Source organism: Nyctereutes procyonoides, unplaced genomic scaffold (genome assembly GCF_905146905.1).
Source record: "Nyctereutes procyonoides isolate TBG_1078 unplaced genomic scaffold, NYPRO_anot_genome, whole genome shotgun sequence".
Classification (NCBI taxonomy): Eukaryota; Metazoa; Chordata; class Mammalia; order Carnivora; family Canidae; genus Nyctereutes; species Nyctereutes procyonoides.
In genome coordinates this window covers 21,708,317-21,730,577 of record NW_026575044.1, presented here as the reverse complement: position 1 = coordinate 21,730,577, position 22,261 = coordinate 21,708,317, and the positions used below count along the sequence as shown (strand labels likewise).

At 39.5% G+C, this 22,261-nt stretch overlaps 1 pseudogene; it reads left to right on the top strand.

Moving 5' to 3' along the window:
- Positions 1–6,262: 6,262 nt before the first annotated feature.
- LOC129509045 (ribosome biogenesis protein NSA2 homolog) lies at positions 6,263–21,931 on the top strand (annotated as a pseudogene).
- The last annotated feature ends 330 nt before the right edge of the window (positions 21,932–22,261 follow it).

Here is a 22,261-nt window from a genome sequence, read left to right as displayed (position 1 = left end):
TTTTTTTTTTTTTTTTTTTTTTTTTTTATATTAAAGAAAGTGGAGGGATGCCTGGGTGGCTTGGTGGTGCTCAGGGCATGATCCTGGAGTCCTGGGATCAAGTTCCACATCGGGCTCCCTGCATGGAGTCTGCTTTTGCCTCTGCCTGTGTCTCTGCCTGTGTGTGTGTGTGTGTGTGTGTGTGTGTGTGTGTCTCATGAACAAATAAATAAAATCTTAAAAATAAAAGAAAGAAAGTGGACTTCAAAAAAATTTTCTACCATGCCGTATCCTCTTTAGGTCTCAGTATATCATACCAACTTTAACCAATTTTTATTGTAAATATACTGCAGTTGTGACTGCTTGTTTACCTCTCATCCTAACCTTTGTTATGGTGTTTGTTCCAGTGTATTAGAACCAATCAGCAGTCTCAAACTGCTCACCAGTATATGACTTCTTTCTTTTTTCTTTTCTTTGCTTTTATTTTCTCTTCTTTCTTTCTCCCTTTCTTTTCCTTACTTCCGTCCTTTCTCCCTCCCTCCCTCTCTTCCCTCTGGTCTCTCTTTCTTCCAAAAAACACCATCATTGCTCTAGGGTGGTACTTTATAAACTTTAATCAGCACAGGAATCACCAGGTCCCTTGTTAAAATGCAGATTCTGATTTCAGTAGGTCTGGCTGCGGAGACTAAAATGCTGCATTTCTAATAAGCTCCCGGGAGGTGCCAATGGTGCTGGTCTGTGGAGCATGCTTTGAGTAGCAAGGCACTAGTTCTCAAAACCCCTTACAGCATGATGACTATAGTTAAAAATACTATACTATACACTTAAATGTCACTATGAGAGTAGAGCTTTAGTGTTCTCACTGTAACAACAAAATGGTAATTATGCAAAATAAAGGATATGTTAACCTTATTTTGGTAAACATCTCACGATATATACATGTATCACATCATTACATTGTACACCTTAAACTTGCACAATATTATATGTCAGCTTTATCTCAATAAAACTAGAAAAGAAACCTCTACAGTGTATTTCTTTAAACAGCAAGACTTAGCTGGGGAGGCAAGGAATATAAGAAGAGACTTTGCCTGCTTCTATCATTCTATTATTATAATCTGTTAACCATTCAATAACAATGGTTAATAATTCCTGAGGAGTCTCTTTTTGCCATGCATTGTGCAACGTGCACTGACTGCATTTATTATTTCCTTTAGTCTTTACAACTACCCCTTGAAGTAGGAATTATTATTTCTTTTTTTAAAAGATTTATTTATTTATTTTAAAAAGAGAAGAGACACACAGAGAGAAAGAGAGCATGCGTATGAGTAGGGGAGGGGCAGGGGGAAAGGAAGAAGCAGATTTCCCACTGAGCATGGAGCCAGAAGCAGGCCTTGATCCCAGGATCCCAAGATCATGACCTGAGCTGAAACCAAGAGTTAGGCACTTAACTGACTGACTGAACCACCCAGGTGCTCTGGAATTATTATTTGTGTTTTACAGATGAGAAGACAGAGGCCTAGAGAGGGTGAATAATTTGTTCAAAGGCACATCAAGTAGTTAATCCATGGCAGAGACAGGAATTGAACAGAAGCAGTCTAGCTTATCGCTGATTGTCAAATAAAGGTATAAAACTGCAAAAAAAAAATTAAAAATTAAAAAAAAAAAGAAGCAGTCTAGCTTAGGGTCTAAACTCTTCACACTCATTATCCTGTCTCTTTCATACTAACTGAACCAAAACATAACCACATTTGGTTCTAAGGCAATAGATTAATCTATTGTTCGATGTCCTTACAACTGGAAATCCTTAAGAGCTCTTTCCCAAAAATTGGGAAAGGGTGAGCTATGGGTGATTTATAAAAGTGTTCCCTACTATGCCTCAGGGAATGTCTACTAGTTAAAGTGCCAAACCTCTAGGTAGCTCACTACCACCCACTAATTATGAGCCATCACCTATTTCTGTTTCCCAGTCCTGTCACTGTACTTGCCACCTTGGATCTTCTACTGGCATGATGAGCAACTAAAGGCCAGCTCTGACCACTTCCCAAACCACACTCCAGACCCATCCAGGCAATTTCTACCTTCTTCCACCAGTCAAGAAGGAAAGTTTGGACACTGAGATAGTTGTGAGCCACAAAAATGAATTCAGGTTTATTAATTTGTAGTCAGGAAAGGCTTTAGCAAATCAGGGAACATTTTGCTTAAATGACCTCATCTCCTATTTGTATCCTTAATGGAGAAACTGAAATTGTCAAAGCAGTGGAATATGTTGTCTCCTTTTGCACACAAATAATTTATTTTAAGATTTTTCATGCCTTCAGGGTTCTCTTTTCTGGGTCACAAATGATAAAGCGCACAAAATTTTATTCATTTCTATCATAGTCCTGGAGATGTTAAAAATCACATTTTGCTTTTAATAGCTTCTCTATCAATACAGGTAGTAACCTCCTAACCAGCCTCCCGTCTCTAACTGCTATTTCTGCCAGTCTGTCTTAACTGTGGAACAATTCACTTGTGTGAGCTCTCATTAAGTGCAGACTACAGCTAAGTGCTTTGCAGAATATATACAATATTAGCACTTTGTGAGATTCTTTGTGGTTTTGTGTATGGAGGACAGTAATATGTCTTACATTCATGTAGTTCTTTATATTTTTCAAAGGGCTTTTTGTGTTGTATCTCATTTGATCCAAAACTACCTTGCAAGAGAAGTAGAATAAATATTATTCTATTTTATAAGTAGAAAAACTTGAATGTCATAGAGGTTAAGTGATTTGTTCTGGGTTAGACAACAAGTTTTGTCAGTGTGAGTTTGGAACTAGGGGTCCCCTAACTCATTGTACACTTTTTTTTCAATACAAGAAAATGCAAAACAAAACAATCACCAACCACCAATACTAAATAACTATTATAATATTTTCATGGAAGGAAGGAGGGGAGGAAGGAGGGAATAGTATTTTTGGCTGATTGGTTTGCAAAGGAGATAGAATTTTATCTCACTCTTGAAGGATAGATGAAATGTTAACGACCAGTAGGAGAAGGAATTGGTATAAGCAACAGTGTGGGTATATGACTATCTGTGGATATGCAAGTTGGGTTTATGAGGCATTGGGTACAAAAATATGACTAGAGCAGGAGACTTCAGAAGGAAGTTAATAAGAAGTAAACAGGGATCCCTGGGGTGGCTGAGCGGTTTAGTGCCTGCCTTCGGGCAGGGTGTGATCCTGGAGTCCCAGGATTGAGTCCCACATCAGGCTCAGTGCATGGAGCCTGCTTCTCCCTCTGCCTGTCTCTGCCTCTGTGTGTTTGTGTCTGTCTCTCATGAATAAATAAATGAATTTAAAAAAAAAAAGAAGTAAACAGATCAGATGGTAGAGAATCTTCAATATCAGCCTAAGTAGTTTAATACTCTTCATATTTGCATAGTTTAAAACTAATATATAGATAATGCATATTGCTTTTTAAGTCAATCCATGAATCTCAACAATAACCACCAGGCTTAATGCTGGGCAAAGTACAAAGGATATTTGACCTTGTGATCTTTCCACCTGAGGTCCTACCCCCACTACTAAATACCTCTTGCCCAACCTTTGGTCTGAATCATCATATTTGTACATATACAGTACATAGATAAGGCCACAGGTCTCAGTGCTTGACCATTTTTTGTTGAGAAGTATTTGCCAGAAGTCTATCATAGTAATAAGTAACTGAAATCCATTTCACTAGTTACATAAATTAGCCAGTTTTTTTTTATTGCAATCAAGCAATTGAACTTAAATATTAAGGAAATTCAAAACACTAATAGTATACTATATTATACATATATATATGTGATCACATATTTCTTTAAAAAAAAGAAAAAGAGATGGTGCCTGGGTGGCTCAGTCAGCTAAGCATCTGACTCTTGATCTCAGCTCAGGTCTTGATCTCAGGTCGTAAGTTCAAACCCCATGTCGGGCCCCATGTTGGGCTCCATGTTAGGCTTTTTTTTTTTTTTTACTTAAAAAAAGAAAAAAAGAAAAAGCAAATGGACTCTATATACTGTGGGACTCATTACATTTAGCCCAGATCCAGCATCTTCTTGTTACCTATCTCCATCCTTGGTGATGAGAATTACAGTTGAGAAAAAGAATAGTGGGATTCTGTAGAAATTTCTTGGTAAAAGAATACTGAATTATGTTCCCTAGAGTCTACTGACAACCTTAGAATTTCTAACCTTGACACTATTAGCATTGTGGGCCTGATAATTCTTTGTTGGGGCTGGGGCAGAGGGCTATTCTGTGTATCAGAGGATGTATAGCAGCATCCATGGCCTTTACCTACTAGATGTCACTCTTAACCCCCTCGTTGTGAAATCCAAAAATGTCTCCAGATAATACCAAGTATCTCTGGATGGCAGAATTGTCCCTGGTTGAGAAGCACTGGACCACAGCACAAAACCTCAGGATTTTAACAATAAGTTTGGAAAAAAAAAAAAAACCCAAGAAAATAAATGAACTACCCTCTGTATTTCCCTAAGCTTCCCAGTTCATCAAGACTTTGCTGTATAATCTCATTTGCCCAGGTAAACCTATCCAAACCAATAATGAGAAGGAAAAAAAAAAAGAAAAAAGATGACAGAAAATAAATCCCAGCTATGAACCAGTTAACTAACATTCCACACGAAGTTATAGACAATTTCCCCCAAGAAATTAAATTCCTTTACAAAAGTACCCTGAGGACTTTAACACAAATCACTCTTCTTACTTGAGACTATTTATCATTTTTTAGAGCTTATAAATTATACACACCAGCAGCAATTTTATACACCAACAACTACAATAATCCAGACACAAAACAGAGCAGTTGAAGGGTACACTCTAACAAAAGAGATAGAGGGAGGGAGCAAGAAAAGAACTAACCATGCTCTCCTTTAGAGCTCTCCTCTCAGGGACATCACTTTTCCTTTCTGTCCTCACTGTCTTAATAGATTTCATCTTCCTATAAAAGACAAGTCACGATCTGTCCCTGAAGACAGCCGTTATCATTAAAACGCTCCGCTGGGGGCAGAGGGGCAACATTACTCAGTGTGAGACAGGACATGTGAGAGGATGTGTGACACTCTTCCTTCAGGGCCAGCATTTTGGAGAATGGAGGGACTAAGACAGGACTCCCAGAGGTCAACCCTTCCATCCTCTGGTTGAAGCTGCCACCTAAGCCATTTAAGAAGGAAAATAGTCAACTCCCTCAATTTACATTTCTGGAGTGGAGTTGTTTTCACTCAATTAAAAGAGAGAAGATAGATCCCAGAGCAACAACGTTTCTCTCCCAGTTATATCCTATGCTCCCCTTAGTGCTCCTGATATGAACATCACTTAAAACGATCAAGAATCAGATATTAGATATTCATCTGTGCAACACACCAAATACATCACTCCTGCACTCCCGTGTTGGGGGTGAAAAGAAACCAGATGAAGGACACACACAGTGGTCACCTTCCATTGCAGCACTTTTCCTCTCCCCATTATTTTGAGTAGTAACCAACATATCACAATTAAGCTGCACACCATCTACGGAACTCAGTAGATAGAAAATAAAGTAATTACGGTATTTAGAGCTGGAAGGCACCTTGAAACATCTCTAATTCCAAGCTCATTTAACAAAAAGGGAAAGTCAGAGCCAGAGAGGTAAAATGACACTGTCCAAGGTCATTTGGCTCATCAGTGACCTGTGAGAACCAGAGCCCCTGTCTCCTGACTCTGAAATACTCTGACAGTAATGCTGCTTCTCAGACCAGCTCACAATGGCACCAGAAAGCCAAAAATAAAAATAAAAATAAAAATTAGGAGTTCTTGTATCCAAACAAACCAGAGACAGTATTTGGTTTTGTGAGACTGCTCAGCAGCCATTCTGCTTCCTGGTACCACCTCAATTCCCTTTGAGTCATTGCTGTGTCTCCTATTAGCCATGTGGTTCAGCTGGATTTGGTCTCACTGTCAGTCCCATGCATCCCCCTCCTTTTTTTTAATAGGTTTTATTTATTTATTCATGAGAGATACAGAGAGAGGAGCAGAGACATAGGAGGGAGAGGCAGGCTCCCTGTGAGAAGCCTGTGGTGGGACTCGACCCCAGGACTCCAGGATCATGACCTGAGCTGAAGGTAAACGCTCAACCACTGAGCCACCCAGATGCCCCTGCATCCTCCTTTTAGATTCACATTTAGCTGCAAACCCTACACAGTAAGTGAATTTATCAGACTGCTTTTTTCCCAGTGAAGAGAAATAGGAGCATCAGGAAGGCAAGCACAATGAAGGTAGGATTGGAACTAGGAATCAGAACCCCAAGTATACACCTTTCTTTTGTTTGAAGCTGGTGCTGAGAAGTTTCTATTATTATATAGCCCAAGAGGCTTGTGAGAGCTCACAAGTAGAGAGGCCCCACACTTCCCACCAGATATCACAAGGCAACTGCTACAGAATATAACTCCAGTTGACTAACTTAGAGTCCCCTGGATCCAACCAGGCATTAACAAGAGAGTTCTCAGAGAACTCTACCAAACAACAGAACATTGTGCTTACATTCCAAGCCACTTCGGGTAAACACTCTAATCTTTAAATTTTTTTTTATTTATTTATGATAGTCACAGAGAGAGAGAGAGGCAGAGACACAGGCAGAGGGAGAAGCAGGCTCCATGCAGGGAGCCCAACGTGGGACTCGATCCCAGGTCTCCAGGATCACACCCTGGGCTGAAGGCAGCGCTAAACCGCTGAACCACCCAGGCTGCCCTCTTATAACAACTTTGTATGGTGGTATATGGCAAATGGATTTATCATAGTGATCACTTCCTAATGTATATAAAAATTGAATCACTATGTTGTACTCCTAAAACTAATATTGTATGACAACTATACTTCAATAAAAAAAAAAACCCTAACATATATTGCCTCATTTGATCCTCACAAGGCATTATTTATCCCCATTTTATAGATGAGAATTACTGAGCCACTGATTCAAAGTGACTACCCAGTAATGGTAAAAAATGGTAGAACCAGGACTCATGACAGGATTAAGACACATTTATTTAATATGATGCAAAGAGTAGGGGTCCTTTATTTTTCTTGTAATGGCTCCAAATAAATAATTCTCCTTCTCTGTCTTCAAGGCTTTGAAGTTTTATCTAATCTCCATAAAGACATAGATAGATCCTAAAGCAGACACAAAGAAAATGCTTTTGAAGTAGCATTGACATTGTAAGAACTTTTGACGGGTTCATTCAAATTTTATGAAATCTGGCTTGGCGCTTCTGATCCTGCTAGAGAGTTTGCTGTGGTGATATGTGTGTATGCGTATATGTGTGCATGCAAACAAATGCATGTGCATGCACATATCAATGTGAATTAACAGAAAGGCAACATGTGGTAGACCATACTATGAAAATAAAAGGCTAAAAATTGCATTTATTTTTTACATAGCACTATTGACCTTAGTTTGGGATTCGTCATTTACAGAGCCACTTTAGGTCACCTGACATTCAAAGTGATCCCCTAGCTATGATATTTACATGAGCTCTTATTCCTCTTTCTACTAAAAATAAATAAGCATTTTGGACAATAACAATGATCTTGTGTCTGTGAATCTGGAGATGCTTTTTAAATCCCATGCTGAGAAGCAGAACTAAGTCAATCAGAGGCGTTTAACTCTCATCAAGATATTCATTTACCTGGATCTGCTTTTTCCATTTGTTTTTACAATCATCAATGATGAGGAAATTTGGCCACTCTACTGAAGTTTCAGAAGATTTAGTGAGAGGTTTTGAATTATTTCCCGATTCATGCTGAGAAGATCCAGAAAGGCAGCAGAAGCAAGCAACAGCCAATTCCCAGAGCAGGGGAATGGAAGAGCCGAGCCATTTCCAGCATTGTCACAGGAAGAAATAGGAGAAGGAGATGGGGTTGTGGAGAAGACTAGACATCTCCTCCCAACCCTCCAGCGCTTCAAATGGGCCAGCTCCGTGTCTTTTTTATATGTTGGGATTTTGCTTAAGAATTATTATGCTAATCTCTGGTTCCAAAGACACACTGAAAAAGCTTTGAAAAAATTGAGAGCCATTCAGACAAAATAACTTGGCCCATATTACATAGTCCCTGCAAAACAAGGATCCCAGCCCTAAGTCATCCATGTCCCAGCACTGTTCTCGTCAGCAGTCCTCCTGATTTCCTACCTCATTTCATCCGCACAGCAACCAGGCAAAGTAGATAATATTAACCTTTTTATATAGATGCAAAAACTAAAGCCCAAAACTTCAGATTATCTTGGCTATCTAGACTAAGGTTAGAATACCTGTCTTCTGACTACAAACTCCCATGTTGTTGGCACTATATGCACCGTGTCTCAATGCAAAAGACAGTGGGTTTATAAAAAAATAGAATGTGAGTCATGCTATCTCCTTTTCCTATTTTAATTTAAATTGTCTTCTGCAGGCACCACCCTGTCTCTTCCGAAATGTTCTTTGTCTTTGATCTTTGAGTCCCTTTCTTCTCTATCAAACTAACTGTGTCTGTAGTGCCCTTCCAAGATGACCTCTGCTGGCACAGAAAGCCATCCAACAGGCCATTTGTCACACCTGATATCTTCTCTTTTAGGAAAGGGACAAAAGGCTGTCTTTGAGCCCCCTTTGAAAGTGTTTTCATGCTAATCCAAGAATTACTGTTGTGTTTGTTTTCTAGCTGGTGCAGTGTGAAGTCATTCATGGGGCCGCATGGACCTTGTCTAGTCACATTCCAGGCCATTTTTGGAACATTTTGGGGAAACGCATCATCGCTCTGCTGGTGGGAGACAAGTCTGTGTCTCTGCCTGAGGCTGGCAGCCAATGCATCTACGCCCTTGACTGCACATGAAAACATCTCCTGCCATCTCTGCCAGGCATCCACTACACACACACAGGAAGAGGGGAGCAGAATTAAATGCTCATCCAAAAAAAAAAAAAAATCAGGGAGAAAACAACCACCTCCTAAAAGTGTATAGCACTTTAGTTAAGGAAAGGCAAGCTTTTCCCAAACAATCTAAGTTGTTATGGGGTAACAGAAGTAGACCCAGAATGGAAATTGAGAGACACAAACACTAATTCTGATTCTGCCAATAATTAGTTATATGACTTTGAGCACATTCTTTTATTTTGTCCCTTATAAAATGGTGCTAATATTTCAAACTTCATAAGGATTAAATGAAATACTGCTCACTGATTAACTTGATAATTGAAAGAAACTAAACCAATTGTCATTGTTTTTGCTCTGGCTTCTGGGTCTCAATCCTTCAGTCTGCAAAATGAAGACAGACCTATGACCCAAAAGCCAGCTGTGTATATGAAATACTCAGCGAGCTTTTAAAAGATCTAAATTGGGGGCCTCGCTAAAATCTTGAGCATTAGGGTCCAAGAACATGTTTTTGTTTTAATTTACCAGGTTATTTGGATACAGCCTTCCCAGAACTGATTTTTAGATCTCCTGGACTATTCACTGAAGGTCACCCACTCAGTGCTTTGTGATTCTTGAGGACAAAACAGCTGAGGTGAGCTAAGGTAGCCAAAATTTCACCATTAAAGATTCAGTATTTTGAGTTACAAAACCTTTGTTTTCAAAAGTCCCCACTAAAAGGCAAATACCCTTCATAGAGGCAATATCCTAATCCAGTGTAGCTTACTTGTTGGCCATTATCAATTATACTAACTGATTGAGAGGATAGTTAACATAGTGAAACCGAAGAAATGCTTGTGTATGTGTGAGGGTAGAATTTCCTAGAATAATATCTTTATTTTCAAATATGGTAAATAAGCAGCAGAGAGCTTATAAGTAGAGTGATCATATAATTTTCATCCAAAATGAGAATAAAAGGGGGATTATTGATAGTCACATTAGATATAAACCAGGGCATACAGTAATATATGTTCACCCTAGTTATAAAGGAATTATCTACATCACAAAGAAAGTTAACATTTAAGAGAGAGAGACTAGAAATATCAAAGAACGGGACTAGAAGTTCAGGCCCCAGACTTCTTCACTGACTCACATCACAGCCTGTTGTGATTCAAATTCATTTCACTTTGGGTCCATGTTCATCCTTATTTCTCAGAAACAAGCTAAAAGTATGTATGTATTATACCTTTCTCTTCTACTTCTTTCCTATCTCCATATTCTAGCTGGCCCATTTTGGGGCTTGGACTCCATCACATCTGTGATATTCCATTGACTCAGAGAATTTACTAAGGGTTGAAGGTGCCTCTCCTTGGGATAAGCAAAGATACCTGCTATGCAAGATCAACAGAAGCCCATATGAATACCAGGACTCTACCCAGATCCTTAGACAATCCTGTATTAACTGTCCAGAGACTCTGTGCTTTGCCCCTCTGATTCCCATCAGAGGTATCTTAACTAAACCCAAGCAGCCAGTCTGTCAATACCCACCAGGCAGCAGGAAAAATGTCTCTTCCCAACATTAGATTTTCTAATGTCACTTATCTAACAAAGGTTATTTCACTCTAGCTTTATTTCTGGGAGATGACTCCTGAGTTGGTAATGACCCCTTCCTCTACCTCTATTCTCAATCAGCCATATTAACAGGTACCAAACACCAGGCTTGGGATTTAAAAAAATAAATAAATAACCTGTTTTTCAGTTACCCTTCATGTTTGAAAGGAAATTTGTAAATTGTCAACTTGACTTAATTTTTCCTCTGGACTCACACCTATTTGCTATAATAAGAAGTCTCCCCCCCCCCCCCGGGGTTTCACTCATCTGCAGCATGTGGCAGGAAAAAGGGGGATTACAATTGTATTTGTCGACATTTCCGAGTGGATTTTCTTTCAGCAAGTCTGCTATCAATTCTGTCTGCTGAAATAGCATTTTAATGTGTTACCTGCCGGTCAAGTATGTTCTGTTAAGTTAACTTCTGCCTCTGCTGTGTTTTCTAATGCTGTTTACCATTATTTTTTCCCATTGTTATCAAACTTATTATTTTTAATAGAAATGTGGACTATGCTGTTTTGATCATGTCTCTATTTCTGCGGTACATTAAGTTGAAAAGAAAAAAGGGGAGGGTGTAGAGAAAGCAGCAAACTGGGCCTTATCCTGCTGGAAAGACTCTTTTAATGATTTTTATTCTGTAGATGGGGAGATGCTCTTAACCTCCCTAGCCCAGTAAGATGTGATTTCTTGACACTGAGCATATTGCAAATGCATTTTTATCAGAGCCGTATAAGGTGGACACCGAGGGGATTTCTCCAGTACTTAACAAAGCCATCTATTTGCAACACAAAGTGATGCTTTGTTTACCCTTCCTCTTTGTCCTGGGCATGGTATTATTCTAGAGGCATTGCTTCTCCCTTGCAAACTGTCAGTGGCCAAGGGTACTTTTCAGTGTGTTTGGGATCATAATTGGCAAAAATGTCTGCTCAGTAGTGAAACAGAGGTAAAGGTCAGACACAACACGGTGGGGGCCATTCTCCAGTTTGCATGACACAGACACCAAAGTATCTTGCCCATTCTCCAAAGTTCACAGACCCTTCTCCGTATTCCAGGGACACAGCCTTTCCTCCCTGCCAGATAATTAGCAGCAGCAGCAAGCCCAGCCAACTTGTCACTGGGCACTCAATGGTGCTCCTTTCCTCCAAGCTCATTTCCTTGGAAGGTGAGAGCCATTATCGTAAAGAGGGATATTGTAAATTCTGTTCCTCCTGCTACACCATGGCTCTGAACAGAGAAATTTGTGTTTTCTGCCAGGAAGAAGAATAACATTTATTTAATGGATGCTGAGCAAAAGGTATTCACATTTCATGCTTCGGGGCTTAAGCCGATCCTAGATCAGTAGGGAACTTTTCCAGGCTCCGAATTGTACAACTGGGTAAGTGCTTAGTGCTAACAACCCTTCTGTCCCCATCCAGGCATGGTCTGAGGTCACCATCTCAGGGATGTCCCTGCATCCCCTCAGCTCCTAAATTTGCTCACAAACCATACTTTACATCCCTGCTCCTGCCAGCTTCCCTTACAAACTTAAACCTATTGGTATTTTTTTATAGACAGCTCTGCTCCACTGAATTCCAGTTCTGCTTCACCAGCATCCCAGACCCTTCAAGGGAATCCCCTAGTGTTAGAGCTGTAATACATGAGTGTTTCCTCATTCAGCTTTTGGGACAGCCGAAAACCAAGAGGACAGGAAAAAGAGGGTAGCTTTCAAGCTAGAAAGACCAATCTAGGTTTAACTCATCTTTGCACCCTAAGTAGTTGGGTAATCATAAATTGCTATATCTCATTGACAGTTTCCTCACCTGTAAAAAAGGAATAATAAATATTGCCTTGCAGCATTGTTGCAGGGAACAAGTAAAGTCACATGTAGATGTGTAGTCTGTAGAGGACAGAAGTTGGATCACGTCTCCCTTCTCTCAGGGGACTGCAATCTAGTCCGCCTCTAACACTAACTTGCTAAGTAACTTCTAACAAGTCATTCAAATTCTCTGTGAGTTCATCTTCAAAATGAGGAAGAGAAAAACCCCTATCCTGCCTTCCCTGCAGGATTATTATAAGGATTAAATGAAATATTCATTAAAACAGAAATTTCTATAATGTAAAAAAAGAAGTGTTGCCAAGAAATAAGGTGTTACTATTATGCTCATGCTTACTCTTATTATCTTTAAATTCTAAAATTGTATGCTTTAAAAATATTTTAAATATGCCCACAATCAACTAGACCTATCTAAAAATAGAATGATGCCTTTTAATCACTTATAGATATAGGCCACAATGCTCTAATGGTAGAAAAGCTGACATAATCTTGTGTCTTGAGAATAGATTTGTTCTCAGAGCTGGGACAAAAGATTCCTGGTGGCTTGGTCTTTACAGAAAATGAATAAGGACTTGCAAATTTTATTGCATCACAATTAGGTGAAAAGCCTTGCAAGTAAATACGTGAAGCATATAATAGATATTCACTAACTGCCAGATTTCAACTGTTCATGGTGTGCCAGTCAGTCTTGGCCTTTCTCCTCACTCCCACTGCTGGCCTTTTGACTCTCTCCACCATTCCTTCCCATATACTCTGCCCCTCCTCCCCAGTTCCCAGGGCCATCTGCACCAAGCTAACCAAGCACTTCCAGTTGTACACCCAACCCTTACTGCTAGTCTTCCCCAGGCATAAATTCTCAATGTCCTAGCTAAGGTTCTGGGAGATTCTGCTTTGTTCTGGTTTCCTGAGCCCTTTCTCACTGATGTCCAGGGATCCTTCACCATTTTCAGGACTCCTCACTACTTGACCTCAAATCCTCCAGGATTTAAGACTCTTCTGTTTACAAATAACAAAATCATTTTGTTTGTTACAATAACAAAAACGATCTCAATCTACCTTGTGAAAGAAAAATTGAAGAATATGCTAGGAGAACAAAGAAATGTCTCACAGAACCCAAGGCTTGAATTGTGCTGGGCTTCTCTCCTTCCATGCATCTTCCTCATTGGTTTCTTTGCAGTTCCTCATTCTTTGTTTCCTCGGTCCGTGTGAGACCTGACAGCCTTGGAGAGTGAAATACACAAATCTAGCTACCAGGAAAGAATAATCACTCCTTGGAGCCCAATTGCAAATTCACAGATAATGAGGACTAATTAGTCTGACCTAGGTCAGGTGATCACTCCCAATTTAAACAACAGTTATATAAGGGGGAGAGAAGTGAGTCATTGTTGACCAAAATTTGGGGAATAGGACACTGGAAGCTAGATACTCCAAAAGGGTCCACTTCACATGGGAGGGTGGCCTTCAGCACTGGCCTCTTCTCCTGTTCTAGCCCTGTTAGGTGATATCTTCCACTGAGCCCTTCATAGCCTAAACAATACCACCAGCCCATGCCAGTGGCATAGCCCCTTCCCATGGCTGTGCATGCTATCGAAGACAATGGCACATGGTGTTTGATACTTGGTTCACTCTGGCATCTGCTTACACTGGGCAATGCTACTGCTTCTGTGATGCCACCCTATTCCCCACTAGAAGGTGTAGCTGCTGAGTCTCACTGTACCTAGTAGGCACTGAGGCAGCTTTGGCTGGGTTCCATTACTCCTTGCTATAGTGCCCACCTTTGGTGTACATTGTGGACAAGTCTAAAAAGTACCTTCCACAAGGCTGGACCACTGTTCAGAGGTCATTGTCTCTATGGCTGCCCTTCTATTGCCTGCACTTCCTATCAGGTACCTTTACTGGTACATGGATTATTTAAGGAACCAAAATACTTTGGGTGAGGGGTTGATAGAGAGAAGGGGTATAGAAAGAGAAAGAAGGCTTCTAGACTTCTATTCCATTCTTGTGCCAAAGTCTGTTAGTGGGTTTTCATATGATCTGTGTTACAGGGATTTAGATGGACCCACTCTTTCTGTCTTTTATTTTTAACCCCAAGCATCATTCCAAATACAAGGCTTTGTCAAGGTTTTAATGCCTAGTTTCTTCATCCCTTAACATGAGTTTTCTGCTAAGAGACTGCTTAGCTTTCACTAATTAGTGCTGGCATGTCCTCAAATCCAGTTGTTTGATAGGCATAGACATGTAGGAATCTCATCTTGAACTGGGATCTTACCAGGATCAGAATTGAAGAGAAATAACTGTGGATTAGTTGTGAAGCTAAAATTTAACTTAAAAGAATTTTCTTTCATTTGAGATGATCAGAATTGCCATTCTTGGTGAATCTCATTGTTTGGTCAACTAAGATTTTTTTTTTTTCTTTTAAATCAAGAGCGGTCTCTTACAAGGAGGAAGTTGTTTCTGAACAACTTAGCTTTCTTTGTATTAAAATTTGCTTTGTGTTAAAATTGTATGACAACAGATCTGCCAGACATTAGAGCAGTTTGAAACTGGTTATATCTGCAGTCAAGCCAAATGAAAAGCTGGTTCACTGATGGTCTCCAAGTGAGGGAATATGGTGGTGGGTTGGGTGAGGCTAGGGCAGGGAAGGAAGGAAAGAGAGGCAGTAGTTGGAAGCTGCTGTAAAATACTGTAAAATGTTGCTGAGGGCATCGTCCTGAGCTCCTTCTCCCCGAATCCCCTGGAAGAACTGACAACTGCCTGGCCTTTACAAAATGAAATTGACATTTGCAGGCTTAGGTTCAACAGAAGCTGAAAAGGGAGGGGTGGAGGATGCTGTAGGCAAAGCCAGAGAGCCCAGTTCCCTGGATCCAGGGCAGCAAGCCCATAACTCTGCTGTGAGTGATGGGTCAATATCCAATAACTCCAAATCAAAAGCTGAAGTCTTCTTGAGTCAGCAGAGCTGAAGCCTCCTTCAGGGGATAAGAATACAGCACCGGCCCTTCTGACAGAGCTGGAGTTGCCAGTAGCCTTTAATCTAAGGAAACCACAGGCAAAGCAAACTTGGCATATAACTTTTCCAACATTAATTAGCACCCTTAAGTTTAAAGGGGGGAAAATAATAATACTCTTGAGAGGGCAGTTAGAGCTCAAACTCAATTTGGATTCAGCACACAAGTCTCTGGGGAGGGGACAAATGGGCAGAGAACAGAGTACGGGTTTGGAGTGGCAGAGAGATTATTTTCAGGTCAACTGAACAGTGGCTCTCAGAAGCAGTCCATTGTTTGAATTCTGTTTCATGATATTGATTACAAATCATCCTTAGTAGCTCTTCACCTTTTTGGTCGGGCTCTGCCTGTCCTTTTGGAAATAGGATGCAGTATGTCCTGGAGCTCTGCTAAAAGTGTTCTTTTCTTAAATGAAGTGAGACTGTTGGGGGGGTGGGTGCTGGTGATGGAGGTGGCAGGATAGAAATCAGATGGGGTTTTAAAATGTATTTTTAATAAGTAATTATCTAGTTAAGGAAAATTAGCTAATAATTTTTATTTCCACTGACTAGAAATCAAAAACAAATCAGAGAGTTTAAAAAAAAGTGTCGGGGGGGGCAATATGTACTATTTGCTATTTATGTGGATGTTAAAGACATACAAACAAGTTCTTTTTAAAATGAACCGAGGATATACCAATCAAATTCACAATAGTGGTTCCACGTGGTAAGGAGGAAAAAGGACCAGAATTGAAAATGGTGGACAAAGAAGCTTTCTCTTACTATTCTAATTTTTCTCTTTGAAAAGAATTAAAATTCATAAACCACTTGTATAATTATTTATAGAACGGGAAAAATCAGTATATATATATATATTTTTTAATTCATAAAGTTAAAACAAAGAGTTTTAGATGGTTAGATGGTTATGGTTTCTGTCTGCTTTGCATTAAAAGATGACTCTTTAAAAACAGTTCTTGGACAAAAGATACTGGACTCCTGACTCTGAGATTATATTGAAATGGTACCTAAATTCTGTTATAGACATAGACGTGAGCCTTGGTTCCCTTAGGCAGCAAGGAAGCAGAAGTCAGGCTCTGTGCAAGGAACCATTGCTACTTCTTCAAGTCCGTTCTCAGTCAAGAAGCACATTGAATCTATCACAGAGCTCTACTTCTTTTATTTTTATATTTTATCATTATTGCATATGTAGCACATTTTAAAACAGTGATCTAAAATATTTTCAAATATTTATGTAAACATTTAAAATTGCAAACAACAATTTAATATTGTATTTTATTCTCCAGTTACAAAGTACTGCTGTGTATTAATTATCATCATACACTTTATTTTGCAAATGAGAAAACTGAGGCCTCAGAGGAGGAAGTAACTTCTAAATCTTACAAATAACAATAAGAAGCATAACTAGAGTTCAAGTCTAATTCTTAGCTGTCCATCTATTTATTTATTCAACAAACATTAAGCTCCTACTAAATAGATTGTTTTTTTAGAATTATTTTCACTGCCTCTGAAAATAATTGTAACTATATTTCCCTGTTTATTCTGTCATTATAAGATACCATTATAGACTGCATTATTCATTATAGTTCCATTTTGCATGCCTTATTCTCTACCCCATCTGTGCAATAGGTTATAAAGTCCTAGGATAGTTCCATAGTTCCGAGACATAAACTTCTTTCACATCCCATGGGGCTTAGCACAGTTCTGGGTATATGGAAACAATCAGTGTTGCTTAACAGATTTACTGATGATTATTCAATAGGTATAAAAGCCTAGATGTTAAAGATTAACCCACAGAGCTCTAATTATGTTAAAGAGGTAGAACCATACCACATATATCCCAATCTGCCCCAGACATATGTGGAAGATGGTAAAACCCTATAGCTGGGCAGAAACTTCAGATAACATCCTCCATGCCTATGTTACTGTTCTAAGCTTCTTAGTTTCATTCCCAATTATAGCCTGTTACATACATTGAGAACATAATCAGATAATACCTTCTGGTTAGAAAAAAAAAAGGTAAACACAAAATTGTCATCTATCAACTGGTTTTTATTGAGATCCTATTATGTGCACAATATTTTGGATGATATTGTGAATAAGCAGAGTAAAGTACATGGACACTTTCCTTTCCCTCTAGGTGAACTATACTTTACAGTTTATATGTTATCTCATTTGGAACATTATAGTCCAGTATGGCTGTTACATGCTTGAGCTCTGAGCCACAGTCTAAATTTAAATCCCAGCTTTACCACTTTCCAGCTGTGTGACCTCAGGCAATTTGCTTAATCTTGCCAAGCCTCAATTTCCTCATTTGTACAGCAATGATAATAGGGTTCTTGGGAAGATTAAAAGAGATAATTCATGTAAAGCACTTATAGCACAGTGTCTGGCACAGAGTAAGCCCTCAGTAAATGTTAGCTATTCCTATTATCATCTTTACAACCACCCTGCGAGGTAGATAAGGCACACATTATTTATACATTAAAGAGAAAAGTGGGGCAGAGAAAAATTTGATTAGTTGCGAAGGGTGGCAGAGCTAGTAAAGGCCATGTACTTCAGGCATTCTCTCTCAAGTCTCATACTCACCCTCTATCACACTGTCCCTCTGACAGTAGGGGTGAGAGGAAAAACATACCCACATAGGGAAACATACAAATGTGGAAGGCAGTTCAAGAAAAAATGACTGTCCTTGCTGGCTGAGCTCTCCTGTGCTTTAATTAACATCTGATCTGCTTTTTACCAACAAATGAACACATATTTGGTGTTAGGAAGTTCTTTCCAGTTAAGCTTATTTTTTTAATCTAATCTAGTTTTAATCTCATGCAGACTTGAATTTTTGACACCACAATGTGCTTTTGGATTGAACTGAATAATACAAACATGTATTTGAGGGATAAACATTATTCACTGATGTGCCCAGAGGATTTAGGAAGGAGGCAGACTTTATCTCCAGTCCTACTACAGCCCTTGGACCTAGTTCCCACACTTCAATAAACATCAGATCTTAAATTGCTGAGCCCATCTCATAGATTCTGGCTCATTTGGTCTAAGGTGAATCCTCAAGATTTGCAATGAACTAGGGGTGGTGGAAGGGGAGGAGGGCGGGGGGTGGGGGTGAATGGGTGACGGGCACGGAGGGGGACACTTGACGGGATGAGCACTGGGTGTTATTCTGTATGTTGGTAAATTGAACACCAATAAAAATTAATTTATAATAAAAAAAAAAGATTTGCATTTCTAACACATCATCAGGTGTTGCTGCTGGTCTGGGGACCATGCTTTGAGTAATGCCCTATATCAGTGTTTCCCAAAACATAGTCCCCAGACAGTCTGTACCCAGTCATCTTAAGGGATCATCAGAATGCAGCTTCTAAAGCCCCACTCTGGATTCACTATATAGACTTCTTTTGGGATGGGTTATGGAAACCTGCATTGTCACAGGTATCCCCACTGAATTTTAAGTCACTGAAAGTTTCAGAACCATTCATTTAAATTCTGAGTTTTCCTATGACCTAAATCTCATTGTTGTATGCCCAGGACCTAACAGAGTGCCTGGTCTATAGTAGCTACAAAATACATGTTTTTATTATGTTTTTATTTAAATATATCCACCTTTGTGTCTAGTCCTGCATCCACCTATCCCTGCCCTTCCAAGAACAGCTCTCTACTCAGAATTCCCACTTTACTGCCACACGCACCTAGTCAACATGTAGAATTCATTGTCTTAAAACAGGTTTTTTATTGTCATTTTAATTACTGTCTCAACCTGTTATTAGACCTTATACAAACCTCTTTATTTAATGAGATTATAATCTCCCTGAGGAAAATGACCTGGCCCCTGCTCCTTCCATTCACAGAACCTCAATCCCAGTCAATGCATTGTCATTTCACCCCCAAATAAAATATTCATTTATCTTAAATTTTGTTTCACTGAATTAAAAACATGTTTTTATTCATCCAATAATTTAATTGAGCACCTACTAGATGCCAGACGCTTATCAAGACTCTAGGCAGGTTCTCAATTAACATATATAAAAATAATCAGTAAATTAATAGCAAACACTAATCCTCTTTCATTTTTTTCTGTTCTCTATCAACACCACCCCCTACCCCCACACACACACCTCTAGAAAGCTGACAATATTCACTGACAGCTGAGAGGGGGCAAAGCTCTGATAACAAAATGATTTCTCAGGAAGGACCAGGGAGTTTATCTCAATGAATATCTATGCAATTCTCCTCCCCACCTCACCCCAGAGAAAGAAGAAAGCCATTCTTGTTGCCCCTTCCAATCTAATGACAGACACTTTCATATTCCCCATATTCAATCCTTACTTTATCATATCACACTACATTGTTTTTTCACTGTGTGGCAGGGAAATGCTATAATCAGTTTTATGGAAGGCTCTCCCAGAATCAAGTAGCTGTAGGCAAGATTGGCTGGCAGCACGACTCAGACATTTACAGATGTGGATCTAGCTGTGCAAGAGGAAAAAGCAATTTAAAGAGACATTGTCGAGTTTGAGAGGCCTAAATATTTCATCTTTAGTTTAGTAATTAATGGCTTGAAAAGTACTCAATTAGAAATATTTTCATAAATATTTTAAACAAAGAAACAATTTTTTTAATCCCTAGAATTAATCCCCAAATGATAAAGCCAGAGAAAATGAAAGGGCAATTAATATTTGTCTTCAAAGAAATATAAGTTTATTGCTGGAGGAGGTCTTAAAGATCAGCAATCCAACCCCTTCCTCGGACAAAGCCAAAGCAAGATTTTGTTGCACGGATTAGGTAAAATGTTAATGACAGGGACTGTTAGAACCTTAAACAGTACAACTGAGAGAATTTGGGAAAAATAGTGATCCAGAGTCACAGCTAGACCCTAGTCTCGGAGGCGTATCTCTTCCTACTCCCTCTCTTACTGCCTCCTGGGAAACACTCTCCCACAGTCCAGCCAACTTAGAAAAAGAAGCAGTCTGTCTCCATAAAGGATTTCAACTGGATATAAAAACCCCATTTCCCATGGTAAACTTGGCTACAGGGAATCTCTCCTTCTACATCCTCCTATTTTTCTTTAAAAGACAGGAATGATGGCTGTGTCATATTTATACTTTGGCAAATATCTGTGATATGCAATTTATGAGAACTAAAGTACTTTTGTGCATTGAAACCTCTCTATCATTTGCCTATCATGATGTCTAAAGTTCTCACCATTAGAACATTATTGCAAAACCACTAAAATGTAAAGCATTTTGTCTTCAGAAAACTAATGCTATTTCTAGGAAGGCTTACACATGAATCAGGTAGCAGTCATTAATGCATGGGCATAGAAGGACCCTGAAGAAATGGTACATACGATCCATGCTTGGAAGAATAGAGGCTGAAGCCATGGGTGCTGCCTGGGGAAGGTGAATATAAAGGCAACGTAAAGGTAAGTCCTAATAAAGCCAAATTACAACTTGAGGAGAGCAAGTAGCTGAATTACTGAGAGGAAAAAAAATAAAGAAGGAAACCAGAAATGAGCTACCTTACTTCATAATTTGAACTATGGTTGACTTCAGATGATCCCCAAGAAAAGCATAGGCTAACATGAGCTTAATAACTCATTCAGCAAGTATTAATTGTACACCTACTCTGTGTTAAATTCTGCTGAGAAATGCAGAAGAGAACTTAAGGTATGTATTTTTACTTTTTTAAAAAAAAAAAGATTATTGGTCGCAGCTGGCGTGGAGCGAGCTCGGGGGCCGGGAGCCTGAAGCTAGAGAGCCTCTTGGCGCCCGGCGGCTGCTCGCGTTGGCCCGGCGGCCATCACCAGGCCACAAAATGAATATATTGAGTTACACCGGAAGCACTATGGCTATCATTTGGATTACCATGAGAAAAAGAGAAAGAAAGAAGGTCGAGAGGCTCATGAACGTTCAAAAAAAGCAAAAAAGATGATTGGTCTGAAAGCTAAGCTCTACCATAAACCACGCCATGCTGAGAAAATACAAATGAAAAAGACTATCAAGATGCATGAAAAGAGAAACACCAAACCAAAGAATGATGAAAAGACTTCACAGGGAGCAGTACCTGCATATCTACTGGACAGGGAGGGGCAGTCCCGAGCTAAAGTACTTTCCAATATGATTACACAAAAGCGAAAAGAGAAAGTGGGAAAGTGGGAAGTTCCTTTACCCAAAGTTCGTGCTCAGGGAGAAACAGAAGTATTAAAAGTCATTCGAACAGGAAAGAGAAAAAAAGAAAGCATGGAAGAGGATGGTCACTAAAGTCTGCTCTGTTGGAGATGGCTTTACAAGAAAACCACCTAAATAGGAAAGATTCATTAGGCCAATAGGCGTACGTTTCAAAAAGGCCCATGTAACACATCCTGAATTGAAAGCCACCTTTTGCTTGCCAATACTCAGTGTAAAAAAGAATCCCTCATCCCCACTATGTACAACTCTGGGTGTTATTACCAAAGGTACTGTCATTGAAGTGAACATGAGTGAGTTGGGCCTTGTGACACAAGGAGGCAAAGTTATTTGGGGAAAATACGCCCAGGTTACCAACAATCCTGAAAATGATGGATGCATAAATGCAGTCCTGCTGGTTTAACAGCAGTTTCAGACAAGTAATCCCTTATAATTACTGAAGACTACACACCCGTCAGGAAGACCACCATTGTTGTGGTGGTTCTGAATGCTACCAAACAGCCTTATGTATCTACAGTCGTTAAGACATTTATTCTACTGTAAAAAAGTTGAAATAGACATTTATTAAAAAAAAAAGTGGTCTTTAAAAAAAAAGATTATTTATTGGAGGGGAGGGAGATTAGAGGGAGAGGGAGAGAGAGAATCTCAAGCAGACTACCCACTAAGCACAGAGCCTTATGCAGGCTACGCAGGGCTCCATATCATGGCCCCGAAATATGACCTTAGGCAAAAATCAAGGTCTGCAGCTCAACTGAGCCACCCAGACACCCCATATGTT